At 49.4% G+C, this 19110-nt stretch overlaps 1 long non-coding RNA gene across 5 annotated transcripts; it reads left to right on the plus strand.

Annotated features, from left to right (window-relative positions):
• Positions 1-7024: 7024 nt before the first annotated feature.
• LOC119354337 lies at positions 7025-10748 on the plus strand. 5 transcript variants are annotated; one of them, XR_005170787.1, is made up of 8 exons: positions 7025-7318; positions 7497-7571; positions 8049-8166; positions 8264-8442; positions 8518-8587; positions 8747-8796; positions 9053-9125; positions 10013-10748. It is a non-coding gene; the product is annotated as an uncharacterized LOC119354337 (long non-coding RNA). The 5 variants fall into 5 exon arrangements; XR_005170786.1 differs by having other exon boundaries at positions 7427-7571; positions 8518-8796; XR_005170788.1 differs by having other exon boundaries at positions 8509-8796.
• The last annotated feature ends 8362 nt before the right edge of the window (positions 10749-19110 follow it).

Raw genomic sequence — 19110 nt, forward strand, 5'->3', positions numbered from 1 at the left:
GTTGCGCTCGGCCGGTGCGGTGGCCACAGACGGCGTGGAGGGGCGCGACGACCGGGAGGAAAAGGGGCGAGCGGGGCAGCGGGCGGCTCACATGGAGACGAGAGAGGCGGTGAGGGAGGGAGCCGGGAGGCGGCCGGCGGCGGCGGGGTGGCCCGGCGACGGGGCGGGCACCGGTGGGGCGCCGTGTCGGGGAGGCGGCGGTGGAGCGCAGGATCGGGTCTCCTCCCGATCCAGAATGAAGAAGGGGGCTGGGTGAACAGTGGGCTGGTTTAGGGTTTGGGTGTGGTGGGCTAGGGTGGAGGTGGTGGCCATATAGGCCATAGGTAGTGGGCCGGCCAGCTGGGCCTCACGGCCCAGTTGGCCAGGGTGGGTTTTGTTTATTACATTTTAGGGTTTTGTTTTATTTGCCAACTCAGATTTAATTCATTTAGGCATTTTCTAAAAATATGTTTGCTGCACAATAATTACCCTTGTAATATTTGGCAACCACCGAACATTTTTGTTTCAACTTTTTAAAACTTTTGTTGTTTGCCTTTATTTTTAAATTTGAATTTTGAACTGGGTTTCGAACTACGCGGGTTTATCAACAGTAACCGAGGTGACGTGGCATCATTAGCGGAGAGTCACTGTAGCTTAATTATCCGGGCATTACAAATCAACAACCATTCTCAAAGATCCATCCTTCTTCTCAACCAAAAGCACTGGTGCTCCCCATGGTGACGAACTTCATTGAATGTAATATTTCTCCAATAACTCCTTAATTTGCTTCTTTATGTCCTCCGGGTCATTTGCGGGCATCCGGTATGGCCTCTTCGATATCGGTCCGGTGCCTGGCAACAGCTCTATCAAAAACTCAATGTCTCGGTCTGGCGGCATGCCTAGTAATTCCTCTTACATCCGGGCAATCCTTCACTACAGTCACTTCCTCCTGAACAACTCCTAAGAGGGAATTTACTTGGGTTCTCCTTGGCGCATGCCTAGATACATACTTAATCATTTTTCCCTCCGGGGTGGTGAGCAGAATTGACCCACTAGCACAGTCAATGTTTCCTCCATACTTCGATTGCCAATCCATGCCTAGTATCACATCCAATCCTTGTGACTCCAGAATTATAAGGTTGGAGGGGAAAACATGGCTACCAATGGTTAAGGGTAACAGATCGCACCATCGGCTGGCCATATACTCTGCACCTTGTGAGCTTACTAACATGGGCGTCCTAAGGGCTAAGGTGGGTAGCTTAAACTTGTCCACAAATCCCCTTGATATGTATGAATGCGATGCACTAGTATAAAAAAGAACGAGTGCGGTAAATGACTGAACCAAAAACTTACCGACAACTGCGTCTGGCTGCTCTTCAACCTCCTTCACGTTAACGTGGTTCACTTGTCCCCTGTTGAAAGGGTTGGGCTTCTTCACAGAGCTTCCATTGCCATTACCATTCTTTGCTTCAAGGCACTCATTGGCATAGTGTCCAGTCTTCCCACACTTGAAATAGTGTCCAGTCTTCCCACACTTGAAACAAGTAATGTGACTTTGGTCCTTCTTGGCGGGTGTGGCTGGGTTAGAGCTGTTCTAGTTGCTACCGGCTGCATTCCCATTTCCGTTCTTGGGTGCGAACTTCCTCCATTGTGCGTATTGTGCATATGTCCTCCATGGTTAGGGGTATATCCTCCCGAGTTCAGGGTAAAATGAGGCTTCTGCTGAGCTCCTCAATTGTACTTCCCTTGTCCATACTTCCTCTTGCGGCTCTCTATCTCTTGCTGCTTCCCTTCAATCATAAGAGCCTTGTCTACCAACTCCTGGTAATTGTTAAATGTTGCCACCATTAACTGCATACTCATCTCATCATTCAGCCCTTCCATAAACTTCTCCTGCTTCACGGCATCTGTGGCCACATCATCTAGGGCATAACGGGCTAACTTACTAAACTCATCCACGTACTGCCCCACAGTACGGTTTCCCTGGCGTAAGTTGTGAAACTCATGCTTCTTCATGCTCATAGCTCCAGTTGAGATGTGAGCAGTGTGAAATTCTTGCTGAAACTGCTCCCAAGTGACATTGGCTATGGGGAATGTGGCTATGTAATTCTCCCCCCATGAGGATGCGGGTCCATCAAATTGATGTGCGACAAAACGCACCTTCTCAGCATATGTGCAACCTGCGGTGGTCAACTCCCTTCAAATCCTGCGTAGCCAGTCATCAGCAACTATCGGCTCGATGTTACTAGAAAACACCGGCGGCTGCAACCTCAAAAAACGGGCTAAGTTGTCAACTGGAGGTGGTGGTAGTGGTGGATTGTTGTTGTTGTTGTTGCCTTGGTTCTGGACTAGTAGTTGCATCAAGTCATTCTGCTGTTGGAACAACTGAGTGAGCTCCGGTGGGAAGGCAAATCCGGGGTCACGTCTCGGAGGCATCTGATGGGTTTAGAGGGGAGAGATTAGAATAGAATGAGGTCTAGTGAGAAAGCACTACCCATATGCACATGAGACAATCATGTTCATATCACACCAATCAATTCAAACAAGGGCATACAATCGATCTAACTATCCTTACAGTGCTCGGACTATTACTATATACATGGGGAAAATACTACTGATCATATGGTGGTCTACTAGAAATTTTGATCGGTGGAAGACTCCATGATATCTGCTCTAGCTTCATCTTCATAGTCATCATCACTAATGTCGCGGTCGGAGTCGGTGTCGTCGATGATGATGTAGTCCTCGGGATGGTCGTCATCTCCTCCTGGAACGGGGTCTCCCATGAATACTCCTAGCTTCCTTGTCAGGTAGTCATTCTTCTCCACTAGTATTGCAATTTCCTCCTCATATCTGTCGCGTGTAGACTTGAGTTCCTCTTCTAGCTCCCGGTTCCTGGTCATCACCTTCTTCAGGTCTATCATGCTTGCGCACATTTGGTTCTCATGGCAACCAATGTGCCGGTTTAACTCTTGGATGAAGGCTGCAATGGACATCCCTCCTGGTGCTGATCATCTCCCATTGCTCATCTCGGTGCCCACATATCTGGTAGATGATGTCCTTAAGATCCTTGTGATAAACTTCGTCGATGCGTCCCATGGTGATGTGGGCTGCCATCCTCTTTCCTAAACTCGAGGTTGGTGCATCAAAGGAAAATTCTATGGGCTCACTAACTGGCGTGAATGCCCTTCCTGGAACTTTAACTCGAATCATCCAACGCTCTTATTCTGGTAAAGTGGTGGTGTAGGTCCCGGTGAAACTTGGTATTCCAATGTCCAGGTACCTAATGACTTCCTTCAAGTGTCGTCCAAAAGGTATGTCTTCATCAGATTGTGCAAACTTGTTCCTTGAGTCCGCCATCCTATAGTGTGGAAAATGGAGAGGATTCAGAAATGAGTAGAGAAGAGTGACCTATGGCTCATCTTAGTGGTCGTGTCCTACAATCAGCGTGTGCTCTGATACCATCTTGTAGCGATCTGACCTCAAACAGTCAAATCTCTGTGCATAAGTGTCATCCCTGGATCGGTAATGCTGACACACATAGTACTTCGAAGGATTTATAACAGAGTAGCAATCACACACTTATTACATCGAATGTCTCAAAAGAGATCTTAATACAATAATATGGCTTAAGGTCATCTAAGTAAGATAACAGCGGATGGCTTGGAAGATAAAATGAGTCCATCAACTCCAACGGCATAGCTGAGTGCACGACAACGACCTAGCGCACCTTACTCTTTGTCTGAAAAGTCTGCAACATGATATGTTGCAGCCCAAAACGGGTTAGCACATGGAATATGCTGGCAAGATAACACAATAGAGCAATGAACAAGTAAATGCTATCACTACATGCATATATGGCTGGTGGAGGCACTATGGTTATAAGGTTTTTGTGAAAAGCCAATTTTTCCCTATAACAAAAAAATATATTTTATTTAACTATCATGGTAGTTGATAAACATTGAGAATGGTACCCCATCTCAATCCCAATTAAAAAGTAATTAATAACCCAACAAATTAATTTAGAGTGATGAGATCAACATGATAATCCAAAAACCAGATACTCAAGATGTCCATAACCGGGGACATGGCTAACCATGATTAGTTTGTACACTCTGCAGAGGTTTGCGCACTTTTCCCCACAAGACTCGATCTCCTTCGTTGGATTTCTTGCACTACATGTTGTTTGAGAAATGGATGACCGAGACACAGTCTTTCAGAAGCATTAACTCTTTACTCTGGGTAGATAGTACCAACCTACATCCCCTACATCTGCTAGCCTACCACTGAAATAGGTCATGGAACATACTCAACTATGCTAGAGCCCATAATAGCTTGTGGCTGCACACGGAAGTTTCTAGCATGAATAATCTTATGATCCCTTTGAGCCTGGGTGGCGAACCAAAAGACAACACTGGTATAACCCCAGGTGCCTTCAACCAATCCACCCAGATGTGTGTTTAAGTAGTCACCTTAAGTTGACCATTAATTAACAATCTCACATCTGTCATGGATCACTCAAACCAAACCACGTCTACGAGCATAGCATGGCAACCTAAGCATAACGTAGAAGTAACTCCCAAGGTTTGATAATAAAAGGGCAATAGGTTCTACCTCATCATCTACTTCCCAATACCCACATGTTAATCACATCCTAATCATGAAGTGTTTGAGGATTGAAACTAATGCATAAAAACTGGGTAATAAAAGGGTATGATCAAAGTGTTACTTGCCTTGCTGACGATCCGCAAAACCTAGAGACTCGTAGTAGCACGCTTCGCACTCTGGGAATTCTATCGCAAAACAATAGCGTACATAAGCACTCAAGCAAAGATGCAAGGGTAAAAATCAAATAAGAAGATCCAATCTGAAGTCCAACTGAAGAGCTTCAATTTGCAAAAAGAATCAACTAAATCAGAGCTAGGGAACTGAAACTACGATCAAAAGAACTTCGAAAACAAATCCGCTTCAGACCAAATTTTAAATTGTCAAAACCACGTTCAAGTTGATTAACTTGAAAGTGGGGCTCGAGACGGAGATTTTGGCGTTGGTTTCACTGGATTCGGACAAACGGTTGAAAAATTGCGATGGTTTGAAGATCAGGGGCTAATTTGCGATGAAAATAATCACAGATAGGTCCCTGGCGAAACTAAAACAGAAAAAGAAAAATCTATCGGACGAATGTCTGCTAACAGAGACTAACGGACAAATTCGTTCGTTAAAACGAACTAACAAACGAACGCTCATAAAATAATCTAAACCAAGAAAAACTGATCTATTAAAAAAACCAAAACGGATTTAGGGTTTAAAAAAAACGAATGGTTTATACCTAAACCGAAAGGAAAACCGGCGGCGGCGGCGAACTCCGGCGACGGCGACGACGCCTGGCGCGGCGGCGGTGGCACGGATCTGGCGGCGGCGGCGCGGATCGCGAGGCTCGGCGCGGCTAGGGTTTCGGTGGCTGGGCTGGGGCGGCGGCCTCGGGCATTTATAAAGGGGACTGGGCGGGACGAGTCCGGCTCGGGCACGGCCCGATGTCGGTTCGCGCGTTTTTTTAAAACGGACGGAGTAAATAAATAAAAAGAAATATTAAACGGAGTCCAAAAATTCTGAAATAAATTTTCATGGTCCTCTAATAAAATTTAGGACAAAGTGAACAATTTTCCCGGACCTAATGCAACTTTTAAAAATGCAGTTTTTTCCCAATTTAATTAAAATAACTCCGAATAAAAATCCAAATAATATCTAGTAAAATATTCATTTTATTTTTAACATTTTTCCTCCAATATTTCTTTTATTTTGAAGAAGTCATATTATCTCCTTTTGTTTACTTTATATTTAAAATATTTTCGGAGAGAAAAATAATCAAAATCAAAATGATCCCCTTTTCAATATTTGAGAAGAATTTCAAATATGAAAATGAGTGAAATCCCCAACTCTCTCCGTGGGTCCTTGAGTTGCTTAGAATTTTTAGGATCAAAACCAAAATGCAAATAAAATATGATATGCATGTGATGACCTATGTATAACATTTCAAATTGAAAATTTGGGATGTTACAGTTGGTTATGTTTCTAAATGGGTAGAAGCTATTCCAACCAGTAGTGCTAATCACAACACCTCTATTAAAATGCTTAAGGTAGTTACTTTCTCAAGGTTTGGAGTCCCTAGATATTTAATGACTTATGGTAGTTCACATTTTATTCATGGTGCTTTCCGTAAAATGCTTGACAAGTATGATGTTAACCATAGAATTGCATCACCTTATCATTGCTACCTCTTGAGCACTGCGTTGGTTTTCCCTTGAAGAGGAAAGCGTGATGCAGCGAAGTAGCGTAAGTATTTCCCCCAGTCTTTGAGAACCAAGATATCAATCCAGTACGAGACTACACGCAAGTCACCTCGCACCTATACAAACAAATAAGAACCTCGCAACCAACATGATAAAGGGGTTGTCAATCCCTTCACGGTCACTTTACGAGAATGATATCTGATAAAGATAATAAGATAAATATTTTTCGTATTTTTATTATATAGATAGGAAAATAAAGATTGCAAAGTAAAATAGATTGGAAACTTATATGATGGAAGATAGACCCGGGGGTCATAGGTTTCACTAGTGGCTTCTCTCAAGATAGCATAAGTATTATGATGGGTTTCTACCTCTTGAGCACTGCGTTGGTTTTCCCTTGAAGATGAAAGGGTGATGCAGCAAAGTAGCGGAAGTATTTCCCTTAGTTTTTGAGAATCAAGGTATCAATTCAGTAGGAGACTACACGCAAGTCCTTCGTACCTACACAAACAAATAAGAACATCGCAACCAATGCAATAAAAGGGGTGTCAATCCCTTCACGGTCACTTACGAGAGTGGGATCTGATAGAGATAATCTTTCCCTAATAATAAAGTACGGATGGAGTTTGTCGGGTTCACCGTCACGACATTTTTACACAAAGGTCCCTGAAGTTTGTAATAATCAACCCGCAGTCCACAAAGGTCACTCAGCGTAAGTGAAAAAAAAAACGGTTCGTACGCAGCCCTCACTCGCCCGTCGCTGAAATTGCTCCCCCCGTCCCCCGCACGAGAACCTGATTTCTTCCGCCGCCTCGCCCCCTTCCCTCCGCCGCCGCCGTCCCTCCACTCTTCGGTGCCCGTCCTCGATCCGGGGTCTCCAAATTCGGACGATATTGGCAGGATCCGCCACATCTCCCGCGAAACCCATCCGCGAGCTGCTCGTCGGCCATGCGGGGAGCATGGACGAGCTGCTCGTCGACGTCCATCCCACACCCCCGTCGACGACGGTGCCCAGCCTCCTCGATAGCGCGCCTCCTACTTGCCGCACGGTATGTCTCCCCTGCTGCATAGATGATTTACAAGCACCACCAAGATCTGTTGACTCGACCCCTACCCCATCTCCGCAGTTTTCAATAATTAAATGTTTCTGATTGCAGCCAGATTTTATAGTAGGGGAAGGATGGATACTGCAGGGCTTTCATATGTTTTTTTGATTTTTGCGGATAGGGCTTTCTTATATTCTGGCAAGAGTCAAGCTAGCAACCGTGAAGATGCAGAATTCATGCAACCTCCAACCCTCAGGTTTGTCACTAATTGTCTTTGTGATGCCTATATGTAGCGAAATTGTAGCCTAAATCAGCTTGATCTCTGTCAATTTCCCGCAATATCCCGTGATTACTGCATGCAAATCGTGGGACGATTTCCTAGCAGCGAATGAAACGCGATCACAGCCAAATCACTGTGATTTGAAATCATAGTATAAAGTAGTTCGGCTTGATATTCAATATTGAGTGTTCATACATATGATTAACATCATACCATCTGGTTTTGTAAGTATTATATCTCAGGGATGCTTAAAACTATCACCATCTACCACTACTTTTCCATGGCTGCAACCATTAGTATTATAATTCTTTTGTTCTACAGAATTATCTGTTCAATTGCTTCCAGTCACAGAGTAAGGAAGGCCATCTTTTCCAACCAGCAAATGAGTTTTACATTTGTTGGTCAGTGTCCTACTCTGAAATTGTTTGTAAGATAGTGCTTTATTTTGTATAGCAAAGGGAAGAAGCCTCAGTTGGTAGCTATGGAGGGGAGTGATCCTTCGTTGGATGAAAAATTGGTGTAAAAATTGGTTCTCCTCCCCCCGTGTCGCTGCCACCATCGATGCCGCAAGGTATGTATGCTTTTCTAGCTGCTTGGTAGCTTCAACTTGGTGATGACGACTACCTATGGAGTAAAGTTAAAGGTCCCGTGCTCCTGTTGTTCTTCAGGACTTTTTTTCTTTTGCTCAAACCAGCATAAACTATTCAGAGTTTTAACAGAGAAAATTGGTCCTGTGCTTCCTCATGAAATACAAGAAAAGCTCAATTGTTTAGAGGAAGAGTACTTCAGGAGCCACTCTTCAGCCATTAAGTCATATATCTCAGAGCTGGATATAGATTTAACAGTGGTATGTATATTTCCAGTTTCATTTGCTTTTGGGGGATGAAACACGATTGCCAGACTTATTGTATAGTTTTTATAGGGCATGGTACCCCCCAGGGATCCTTATATCCAGGTTTGGGTGCTGGAGGACTTTGGTGAAGTATCTCTTGGTGACCATTCCATATCATTGACCAAAATTTGCTCCACTTCCTTAGGCGCACAGATGCAAAACAATTTATATCACATGTTTGCTATCTGTTACGCTATATTTTCCCACTCTGAAATCTGAATATTTCCAGTGCGAATAATATTCTGTTTAATTTTAATAGGGTCTCATGGAAGAATTTCTGGATTAGGGATCACATATGATGTAAAATAGGTATTGCTCCTCAGTCCTCACTGTGATCTTGTTAGTTAATTAAACAGCAGCGTGAACGTAATACAGTGACCAGTGCTGGCAGCATGTCTTAGATACGAAAAGGCTTGATGCTTGCTAAATATTTTTTCACCTGACACATGACTTGTACTATTAGCTACCTTGAAATTGTGTTGTGCATTCTGACCTTATTTTTGAATCAATGTGTGTGAGCTGCATATTTTAACTGCCACCCACAACATTTTCTTCATTGTTGCAGTCTGGTGGAATATGCACTCTTGAGGTTCTGATCGAGACTATGCGAAAAAGGAAAGAACATATGCTATCTTCAGGTGTCTCTCTGTTCTTCGGCAATTAAATTCGTCACTGAATACTGAAATCCACTTCAATCCTAACGTTTGATCCGGGGAAATTCAGTTATGCATATTTATGAGCACTGGTCATAATCTTTTTTTAGATAAGCACACTCTTGACTTGAATAATTATGTCTTATATGAAGTGGAGGCACATGAGTTGGGGTGATCTGTATCGCCTCCGGCGGCATCGGATTCATGGAATTAGTATAGCAGCTCTCGCGAGAGTTGGCTTTGGTGTTTATTTTCATGTTTAACTATTTGGATGTGTTCTTTGAATGCCTCTGATTGTCTGTGTATAGTGTATCTAAGCATTCTTCCTTTTCTTTATTATTAAGATGACTAAACTTTGGATATTCTTTCATACATTTGATATTTAATTGTGTTGTGTACTGTTATGTTGTTAGATCAGAAAGTGGGACTTTAAACCGTTTGGCCATGGCCATATAGTTAGCTGCTTGGAGTACATTAGATGCACATGTTCCTTTAGTTACATGATCCATGATGTATGACAACAGACCTCCCAATTGACTGGCGATGTTTAAATAGATATGACAAGATTCATATGATGTTTTCCTACAAATCTAACTATAAATCCTAGAAGTGAGTTTTTAGTAATTTGCTTATTAAATGATCGTGTTGTTGTTTAATTTTGCCTGATTTATTTCTGTGAAACATACATGATCGTCTATAGTTTCATTTGGCCTGAAACAAATTAAGTTGTATTCACTCCAAACCTGCGTATTTGTTAGCATATTTTTGTGTTTGTTTTGGTCGATGGTTAGACATGCTTTGCATCAATCATTTCGTTTTTACATGAGGATGTATGCAGTAAACATTGTGTTGCAATCTTAATTTTTCTATAGGGTGAACCTCTGGACCTCTCAAATTAGAAGTAACCAGGAGCTGCGCAAATTGATGAAGCTGAAGTAGCGCAGTTTGTAGGAGAAGTTGGCCCAGTTTGGCCCCGACCACATTTTTTGGGACACATTTTGGCCCCAACCACATTCTTTTCCTCGGCCAAAGTCGATTTGTTCTCTAGAAAGAAAATACACAATTAGCGGCAGCAGCTACTAGTCGCCTGAGCTTGGACAGAGGGTGCCGATACTCCTTGTGCATCTGGACCATGATCTATCCTTCGATGATTGGCCAAATTTTCAAAGTTTGCCTGTTGGTAATCCGTCGTGATCCAAACCAACGGACACAAAAGGAAGTCACTCATATTCATCGTGATGCTCACGTCGTGGGAGATTTGGAACGAGTGGAATGCCTGCGGTTTTCCGGAACATTTACACCTTGCCAACAACGATCTTCGCAAAGATCAAGCGTGAGGCGGCATGTTGGGGCAAAACACTTGAGATGATCATGCCACGAGAGTAATTCCTTGCATATTATTGTGCCCTCGGGCAAGTGTTGTAATCGTAAATCTTATTAGTGAAATGAGGCAAAGCTTTTTACCATAATTAAAAAAATTATCAGCAGCAGCAGCAGCATACCTGAACAACAGCCCTGAGGTGACCGGTCCTGTTGTAATTGTCTTCCTCAATGATAACCTCCCCTGACAAAGGAAGAAATGAGGCCAAGCTTTGACATTTATTTAAATTGGGTATGGAAAAAGAAATGAGGCCAAGCTTTGACATTTATTTAAATTGGGTATGGAAAAATGGTGCACGATGAAGCATGAAGTAGGATGTGCCCATTTTCAAGCATGAAGTAGGTTGTGCCCATTTTCGCCCGGTGCAACGCACGGGCATTTCTACAATAATAATAATAATAAGATAAATATTTTTGGTATTTTTATGATATAGATTGAAAGTAAAGATTGCAAAATAAAATAGATGGGAAACTTATACGATAAAAGATAGACCCGGGGGCCATAGGTTTCACTAGTGGCTTCTCTCAAGATAGTATGAGTATTACGGTGGGTGAACAAATTATTGTCGAGCAATTGATAGAAAAGTGCATAATCATGTATATAGGCATCACGTCCGCGACAAGTAGACTGAAACGATTCTGCATCTACTACTATTACTCCACATATCAACCGCTATCCAACATGCATCTAGAGTATTAAGGTCATAAGAACAGAGTAACGCATTAGGCAAGATGACATGATGTAGAGGGATAAAGTCAAACAATATGATATAAACCTCATCTTTTTATCCTCGATGACAACAATACAATATGTGCCTTGCTACCCCTCTCGTTGCAAGAAAGATCAATCTAGTAGGCCAAACCAAACTGATAATTCGAAGAGACTTGTAAAGATAACAAATCATACATAAAAGCTTTCAGAGAAGAATCAAATATTGTTCATATATAATCTTGATCATAAACCCACAATTCATCGGATCTCGACAAACACACCACAAAAAGAATTACATCGAATAGATCTTCAAGAAGATCGATGAGAACTTTGTATTGAGATCCAAAGAGAGAGAAGCCATCTAGCTAATAACTATGGACCCAAAGGTCTGTGGTAAACTATTCACACATCATCGGAGAGGCTATGGTGTTGATGTAGAAGCCCTCTATGATCGATTCCCCCTCCGGCGAAGCTCCGGGAAATGCCCTAAGATGGAATCTCTTGGGTACAGAAGGTTGCGGCGGTGGAAATAGGGTTTCATGGTGCTCCTGGATGTTTTTGGGGTATATGGATATATAGGAGGAAGAAGTAGGTCGGTGGAGCTGCGAGGGGCCCACGACGGTGGGGGACGCGCCCAGGGGGCAGGCGCGCCTCCCTGCCTCGTGGCCTCCTTGCTCCTTTCTTGACATCTACTCCAAGTCCCCTGGTTCATGTTTGTTCCAAAAATAACTCTCCCGAAGGTTTTATTCTGTTTGATATTTCTTTTTTGCGAAACACTGAAATAGGCAAAAAAAATAGCAATTTGCACTGGGTCTTGGGTTAATAGGTTAGTCCCAAAAATAATATAAAAGTGTATAATAAAGCCCATTTACATCCAAAATAGATAATATAATAGCATGGAACAATCAAAAAGAATAGAAATGTTGGAGACGTATCAAGCATCCCCAAGCTTAATTCCTGCTCGTCCTCGAGTAGGTAAATGATAAAAATAGAATTTATGATGTGGAATGCTATCTAGCATAATTCTTAATGTAATTTTCTTTATTGTGGCATGAATATTCAGATTCGAGAGATTCAAGACAAAAGTTTAATATTGACATAAAAATAATAATACTTCAAGCATACTAACTAAGCAATCATGTTTTCTCAAAATGACATGGCCAAAGAAAGTTCATCCCTACAAAATCATATAGTTTGGCCATGCTCCATTTTCGTCACACAAGAATGCTCTCATCATGCAAAACCCCGATGACAAGCCAAGCAATTGTTTCATACTTTAGTAATCTCAAACTTTTTTCAATTTTCACGCAAAACATGAGCGTGAGCCATGGGTATAGCACTATGGGTGGAATAGAATATAATGATGGGGGTTATGTGAAGAACAAAAAAAAGGAGAAAGTCTCACATCGACGCGGCTAATCAATGGGCTAGGGAGATGCCCATCAATTGATGTCAATGCAAGGAGTAGGGATTGCCATGCAACGGATGCACTAGATCTATAAATGTATGAAAGCTCAACAAAAGAAATTAAGTGGGTGTGCATCCAACTTGCTTGCTCATGAAGACCTAGGGCATTTTGTTGGCGTTCTGGGAACGGGGGTCCCCAGACTTGCCTTCCTGCGGCCTGCGGCGTGGCTCAAAAGGGGGCCCAGCGCGGCCCATCTTCACCAACACAAACCCAAGACCCTCGCAAGGGGCCAAGCCTCGCGGGGCGGACGACGCGGAGCTTCCTCAGGCACGGCCTCGTCAGGCTGGCTCATGAGGAGGCGGAGAGATCAAGGTGGGGTACCTCACGAGGTGCCCGTGACGCAAGCCATGACGACCGAGGGCGCCAGGCGGGTGCCAGCCCGCGCAGTGTCCTCCTTTCCTCTTTGGTGCAAAGGGGGCAAGCGCAGCCGCGGAGTACCGAGGCATCAGGCAAAGGTTGCCATTTCGGTGCAGCGAGACCAAGACCAGGAGGACTACGAGACGGAGGTCACCGTGGAGCCCAAGACAGCGTCATCACCAGAGCTTTGCGCAGGCGAAGACTACTTTTGTCAGGATAGCTAGTACTAGCTGTCCCCCTTCAAATTAGCCCGCCATTTTTGGCTCCCTTCCCGCTCGATATTTGGGAAGAGGACCAGGGCCCCTATAAATAGGACCAGCCACCCGCTAGACAGAGAGAGAGAGGACCGAGGGCAAAAAGAAAGAGAGAGAGAGAGAGAGAAGGGCGACTGAGCTCCTTCCAGCAGTTCATCGCCCCAGCCAAGAACAGACCCTCGCGAGGCTCTTTTTCCTTGTATTGTTCATCATCATCAGCCCAAGGGGCAATCCACCACACCACACACTAGAGTAGGGTATTACACCACAACGGTGGCCCAAACCAGTATAAACCCTGTGTCTCTTGTGTTGTTCTTTCCTTAGTTTAGATCCTAGCAAGGCGGAGGGGTGCAGGTAGGTAGGAGACGAAAGCTCCACGCGCACCCCAGTGTTCGAACCTCAAGGGTCTGCCGGAACCCGAAATCCAACATTTGGCGCGCCAGGTAGGGGTGCGCCGAGATTCGTCTTCCACCACCCCGTTCTCCTCCGACCATCACGCCCATGTCTGACGCTCGTCGGGCCCGCGCCGAGCGCCGGGCCGCGCTCGCTTCCTGCGTCGCCCAGACGGCCCCTGTCGGCGGGCGCCCTCGCCGTTCCCCGTCACCTGCCGTCGACGCCGCCACCGGCCCGGCGGGGACGAGCGGCAAGCATCGTCCCAGCATCCGTTCGTGCGGCAAGACGGCCGCACCGCAACTCCCTCGCTCACCCCAGCTGGTTCTTCATCCCGCGCTCTCCGCGCGCCCATGGAGGCTCGAGCTGCACTCATCGCGGCGAACGAGCTCCTGCGCTACCGCCCCGTCGACGACGTCTATGAAGAATGGCTCGACCGCGTCGCCGAGCTTGTCCGTGCCGCAGGGGGCTCTCCTGCGCCGTCCGTTCCGCTGCACCGCACCCTGCCCCGCGCGGGCAATGAAGCTCCGGCGGCGCCCCGATCGCCTCCTCCTCAGGAAGGCGCCATGGACCCAAGGCGCGCGGCCCCTGGGCGGAACCCGCTCCGGCAGGCGCCAGTGCAGCAAGAGCAGAGCTGTCAAGAAGTCCCTCGCCCGCAAGAAGCTTCCCGGGCGCTCCCTGCTCCAGCACGTCGCGACCATGCTCCTGCTCCCGCGCGTCAAGACCCCTCGCTGCACCCAGCTGCAGCGCGTGGGAACATGCAAGACCAAGCTCCCCGTCATCCAAGGCCTCCCGTGGCCACAGCAGGCTGCCGCGCCTTCACCGCCGAGCTACGCAGCGTCGCTTGGCCCGGCAAGTTCAAGCCAGACTTGCCTCCACGCTACGATGGCACGGCTGACCCTGCGGAGTTCCTCCAGCTCTACGAGCTGGGCATCGAAGCTGCTAACGGAGACGAGAAGGTCATGGCGAACTGGTTCCCCATGGCACTCAAGGACGGGCCCCGCACCTGGCTCCTGAACCTGGCTCCAGGCGCAATCTCCTCCTGGGACAAGATGCGCACCCGCTTCATCGCCAACTTCCAAGGCACTCGCGACCGGCCACCCGCCGTAAGCGACATGCGCCGCATCAAGCAACAACCCGAGGAGACCCTGCAGAAGTACATCCAGCGCTTCAACAACGCGCGCCTCAAGATTCCCAAGGTGACCGAGGAGGCCATCATCTCGGCCTTCTCCAACGACGTGCGTGACGTCAAGATGAAGGAGGAGCTGATGATGCATGAAGACCTGTGCACCTCCTTGGAGCTGTTCAACCTGGAAACCAAGTGCGCCAGGGCCGAGGAAGGGTGTCTCTCCCTCCTCGAGCTGCCTGCCGCAGACCAGAAGAGAAGAAGCCCAAGACCAAGGATGTGAAGCGCAAGGGGGCTACCGTGCTCCCAGCAGAACCAGACACCAAGCGAGGCAGAGATCATCCCGAACCTTCCAAGGGCGGCCGGTACTGTGTGTACCATGACCTCCATACCCACAACACCAACGAATGTCAAGAGCTCCGAGCCGTGCGAGAAGGAAGGATCGGCCGTCGCCCTGATCACAGTGACCGGGGCTACGGCCGAGGAGGAGGAAGGAACGCAGGACGCTGGGAAGACCGTGGCCCACGCCAAGGGTGGCACGACCAACCTCGCGAGGATCGCTGGCAAGACCCGCCTCGCGAGGGAGGCTAGAGAGATCAACCTCGCGAGGGGGACTGGAGGGATCAGCCTCGCGAGGATCGCCCGCAAGGCAACGCAGGCCTCCCACCGCTGCCGCCGCAGCCAAGAAGAAACGAAGACCGCCACCAGGACGAGGGGGCTGGGGGCTTCCAGGAGCCGCGCGCGATCGCCTGCATCTTGGGCGGGGCACAAGCCCCAGCCTCTCGGCGCATCTTCAAGCAGTTCGCCCGCGAAGTGAACGCAGTCCTCCCCAGGCTCGAAGCCACGCGCCCTCTCAGGTGGTCGACGTGCGCCATCACGTTCAGCTCGGCAGATCAGCTCAAGTGTGCGGCTGTAGCCGGAGTCCTCCCGATGCTTTGTTCCCCAATCATCAGCAACGTGGTGGTCACCAAGACCCTCATCGATGGCAGGGCAGGGCTCAACGTCCTGTCCGTGGAAACACTCAACAACCTCCAAGTGCCCTACAGCCAGCTTCAGCCAACCAAGCCTTTCTCTGGTATCACCGACGGCTCCACGGTCCCGATTGGGCAGGTCCGCCTCCCTGTCACCTTCGGGGCACGCGACAACTACTGCACCGAGCTCATCGACTTTGACGTCGCTCACATTCGCCTGCCGTACAACGCCATCCTTGGGTACCCAGCGCTGGCCAAGTTCATGGCCGTAACTCACCACGGCTACAACGTCCTCAAGATGCCAGGAAGTGGCGGAGTCATCACGGTGCCCTGTGAAGAGAAGGACGCGGTGTGTTCCCTGGAACGAGCCTTTCAGGCCGCGTCACTGGAAGACCCGGATCGTGGAAGCAGGAGGCCTCCCGAGACCGCCCCTAAGAACAAGAAGACATCGTCCGGCCCGACCACTCAGGAGGCAGGCCCCTCTGGGCCCGCGCCTGCCCAGGGGGAACCTCCTTCCATCGCATAGGAAAGCGCGCCCAGCGCCCTCCTCAGGCAGGGCTCGGGGGCTCTTCCCTGGAGGGCCACCGACCTAGCTAGGGTCACGAGGGAGGCGCTTGGGCACCACATGGAAGCGTGTTTCGAAGCACGTTTCCCTCAAGAAGGAGCAAGGCAAGGAGATCCAGACCCTCAGGAGTTCATCAGCAAGGTCATTCAGGAGCTACAGGAGTCAAGAGTCATGAAAGGCGGCCGCCGCCTACCAGCAGTGGCTCCCCATCCAGGCGAGGATGGTGGGCTGCGCGTCTGCATCGACATACCAGGGCTCAACCGAGTCGCCTCTCTGGAGCGCCTCTAGCCCTCGCGAGTGGGGCGCTGCGGAGGCCCGCCCCACAGCTACGTTCGCATGCCTTACGGCCTGCCGAGCGCGGCTGACGCGTACCAGCGCCTCATGAGGGGCATCACGGAGGCACGAGAGGCCAAGCGTTCCGCTGCCCTGGCAGGGATGGAGATGGCCCGCGAGGAGCCGCCAGCGCCTCCGGAGCCTCCCGAGGCCCCTGGGGCTGGGGGCTCGTGAGGATCGGCTCCCGCAGCCCACCGAGCCTGCTACATCAACGCTCCTTCATCCTCAACATCATCGGGTAACACCTTTCTAGTTTTACTTCCAGCTGGGAGCGCCCCCCAGGGCTGCATTATTCCTAGGCCGTGTGGGTCCATCCCTGCGGCGTGTATCCCTTTTTTATTCCATGTTGTTAGCTTACCTTGTTGGGGGCGCCCCTCAGGCTGCATGATCCCCAAGTCGCTCGGGCCTGACCCAGTGATGTCCGCATTCCCAGCATCTATTTGAACGAATCCACTCCTTCGCGGCTAATGTGTTTTACCTAGTTGCCTGCTCAGCTGACGCCAACTAACGGAGCTGCTCCCAAACGGCATGACGCTTGCGCATGGGTCCGTCCCTGCAACGCCGACAAACCTGGATGGCTGAGCTCTGGCCGCGGCAGCCCCGCACAGCGTCACCTCATCAAGCCTTCAGTGCCTCACTACCCCTTGGAAGCAACCAATGGCTGACTGTCAACTGTCATGGCAACCCCTTGTTTTTTCTATGGTGGACCTGCAGGACCTCCTGAAGGAGCTGCGTCAGGCAAGGCCCTTGCGGTGTCTCTTTCGCCCTCGTCCGCGCGAACCGCTTGCACGTTAAAGGGGGGGGGGTGCCTGAGCATCGCGACTCAGGGCTCCTACCAGCTCTCCAGCCCTCACCCTTTGGCCTTGACCACGACATCACGACCTGGCATACCAGCGACGGCTGAGACCCGCTCGAGGGCCGGGACCCGAGGACGTAGAGCAGAAAGGGGAACAAAGGCGAGAGGGGAGAGACACGCGAGGACCTCGCCGAGCAACCTCGCGCCTGCCGAAGCACGGACCCGGCGACACACCAGAGAGCGGCCCCTGATCCTCGAGATAAGTCATCACCCGGAAGCGCCAGCTACCGTGGCACCATCCCCGCACCTAATGCCATCCCGTGTTAGCGACGCCACTCTCCTTTCTCACCAAACGATGGCTGCTTGGGCGCCAAAGGGGACCTCCTGAGAGTCGCGACTCAGGGGCTCTTACCGGACTCCGGGTCGCTCACCTCCTGGCCTTGACCACGGCAACGCGACCTGGCATACCAGCGACGGCTGAAGCCGCCTTGGGACTGGGACCTGTCGGCGCAGAGCACCAAGCCCTCGTGAGGTTCAAAAGGGAGGACTGAGCTAAGACGGAATGAGCAACTCGCACAATTCTACGACAGGGGTTATATTAACAAAACAGGATCACATGCACCTTACAAGCCCCCACGGGACGCATTTTTGATTCCTCGCAGGGAACAGATCCTAAAGGGACACAAACTACACGCGTCCCAGCAAAAGACGCCATCATCAATAGTGGGCCATCAAGCATCGACGCCAACCCCATCCAGATCAGGGTTGGCGGCGCCCTGACGAGCCCGCCCTGCTCCAGGAGCGGCGCCGGCTCGGGGGCTCGTAGCTATCGTCGCTCGTCTCCGGAGTCACTAAGAGCTCGCCGGAGTTGCTGGAACCTCCGACGCCTCCACCACCTGAGGAGCCGCCAAGGGAGCGATTGGCGGGCCCAGTCCTCGTCGCGGCAGGGTCCTGGCCACCTTCCCTGGGGTAGCACTCCAGCCGGTGCCCGCTCGCATCGAAGACCTTGAAGAGCATCACCGAAGCACCGTCATAATCCAAGTGGACCGTGAAGACGCCCCTTACCCTGCTAACCCGGGCGATCTCTCTCTAGCCCCGAGTCATGTAGACCTCGCCCGGGGCAACGACCGTGACCTCTGCCTCGGTCGCGAAGGTGCTGCAGCCGGCGTGCTGCAGCCAGAGCTCCAGGGGCTCCCCTGCGGGATGATGGAGGCGAAGAAGGGAGGAAGGCGGATCCAAGACTGAAGAGGAATGGCGATGTGAAGCACGAACTCTCGGGAGGAGCCCTCGGTGTGGACCCCAGGGGGACGACCCACACCTTCGTGACCCGCCGGGGCCGACGGCGGCGCCGCCCGTGGCGGTCAGCATCAGCTCCTTCAGGGCCCTCGACGTGGGCGTACAATGGAAGCGGGAACCCCGGCGGTGCCCGCTCGCACAAAGGACTCGACTCCACCTGAAGGGCCCCCTCGTCCGAGCCATGGGGGGTGAGCCGTTTCTTCAGCGGGAGTGGGTCTGGTTCCACTCGGGGAGCCTTTCCCTTCTCTGCCATCGAGAACCGGCGGATTGGAGCCATCGCAGCAAGACGGAGCAAGGATCGGGAAGAAGGAGAAGCAAGGAG

This window comes from Triticum dicoccoides, chromosome 2A (assembly GCF_002162155.2).
Source record: "Triticum dicoccoides isolate Atlit2015 ecotype Zavitan chromosome 2A, WEW_v2.0, whole genome shotgun sequence".
Taxonomy (NCBI): Eukaryota; Viridiplantae; Streptophyta; class Magnoliopsida; order Poales; family Poaceae; genus Triticum; species Triticum dicoccoides.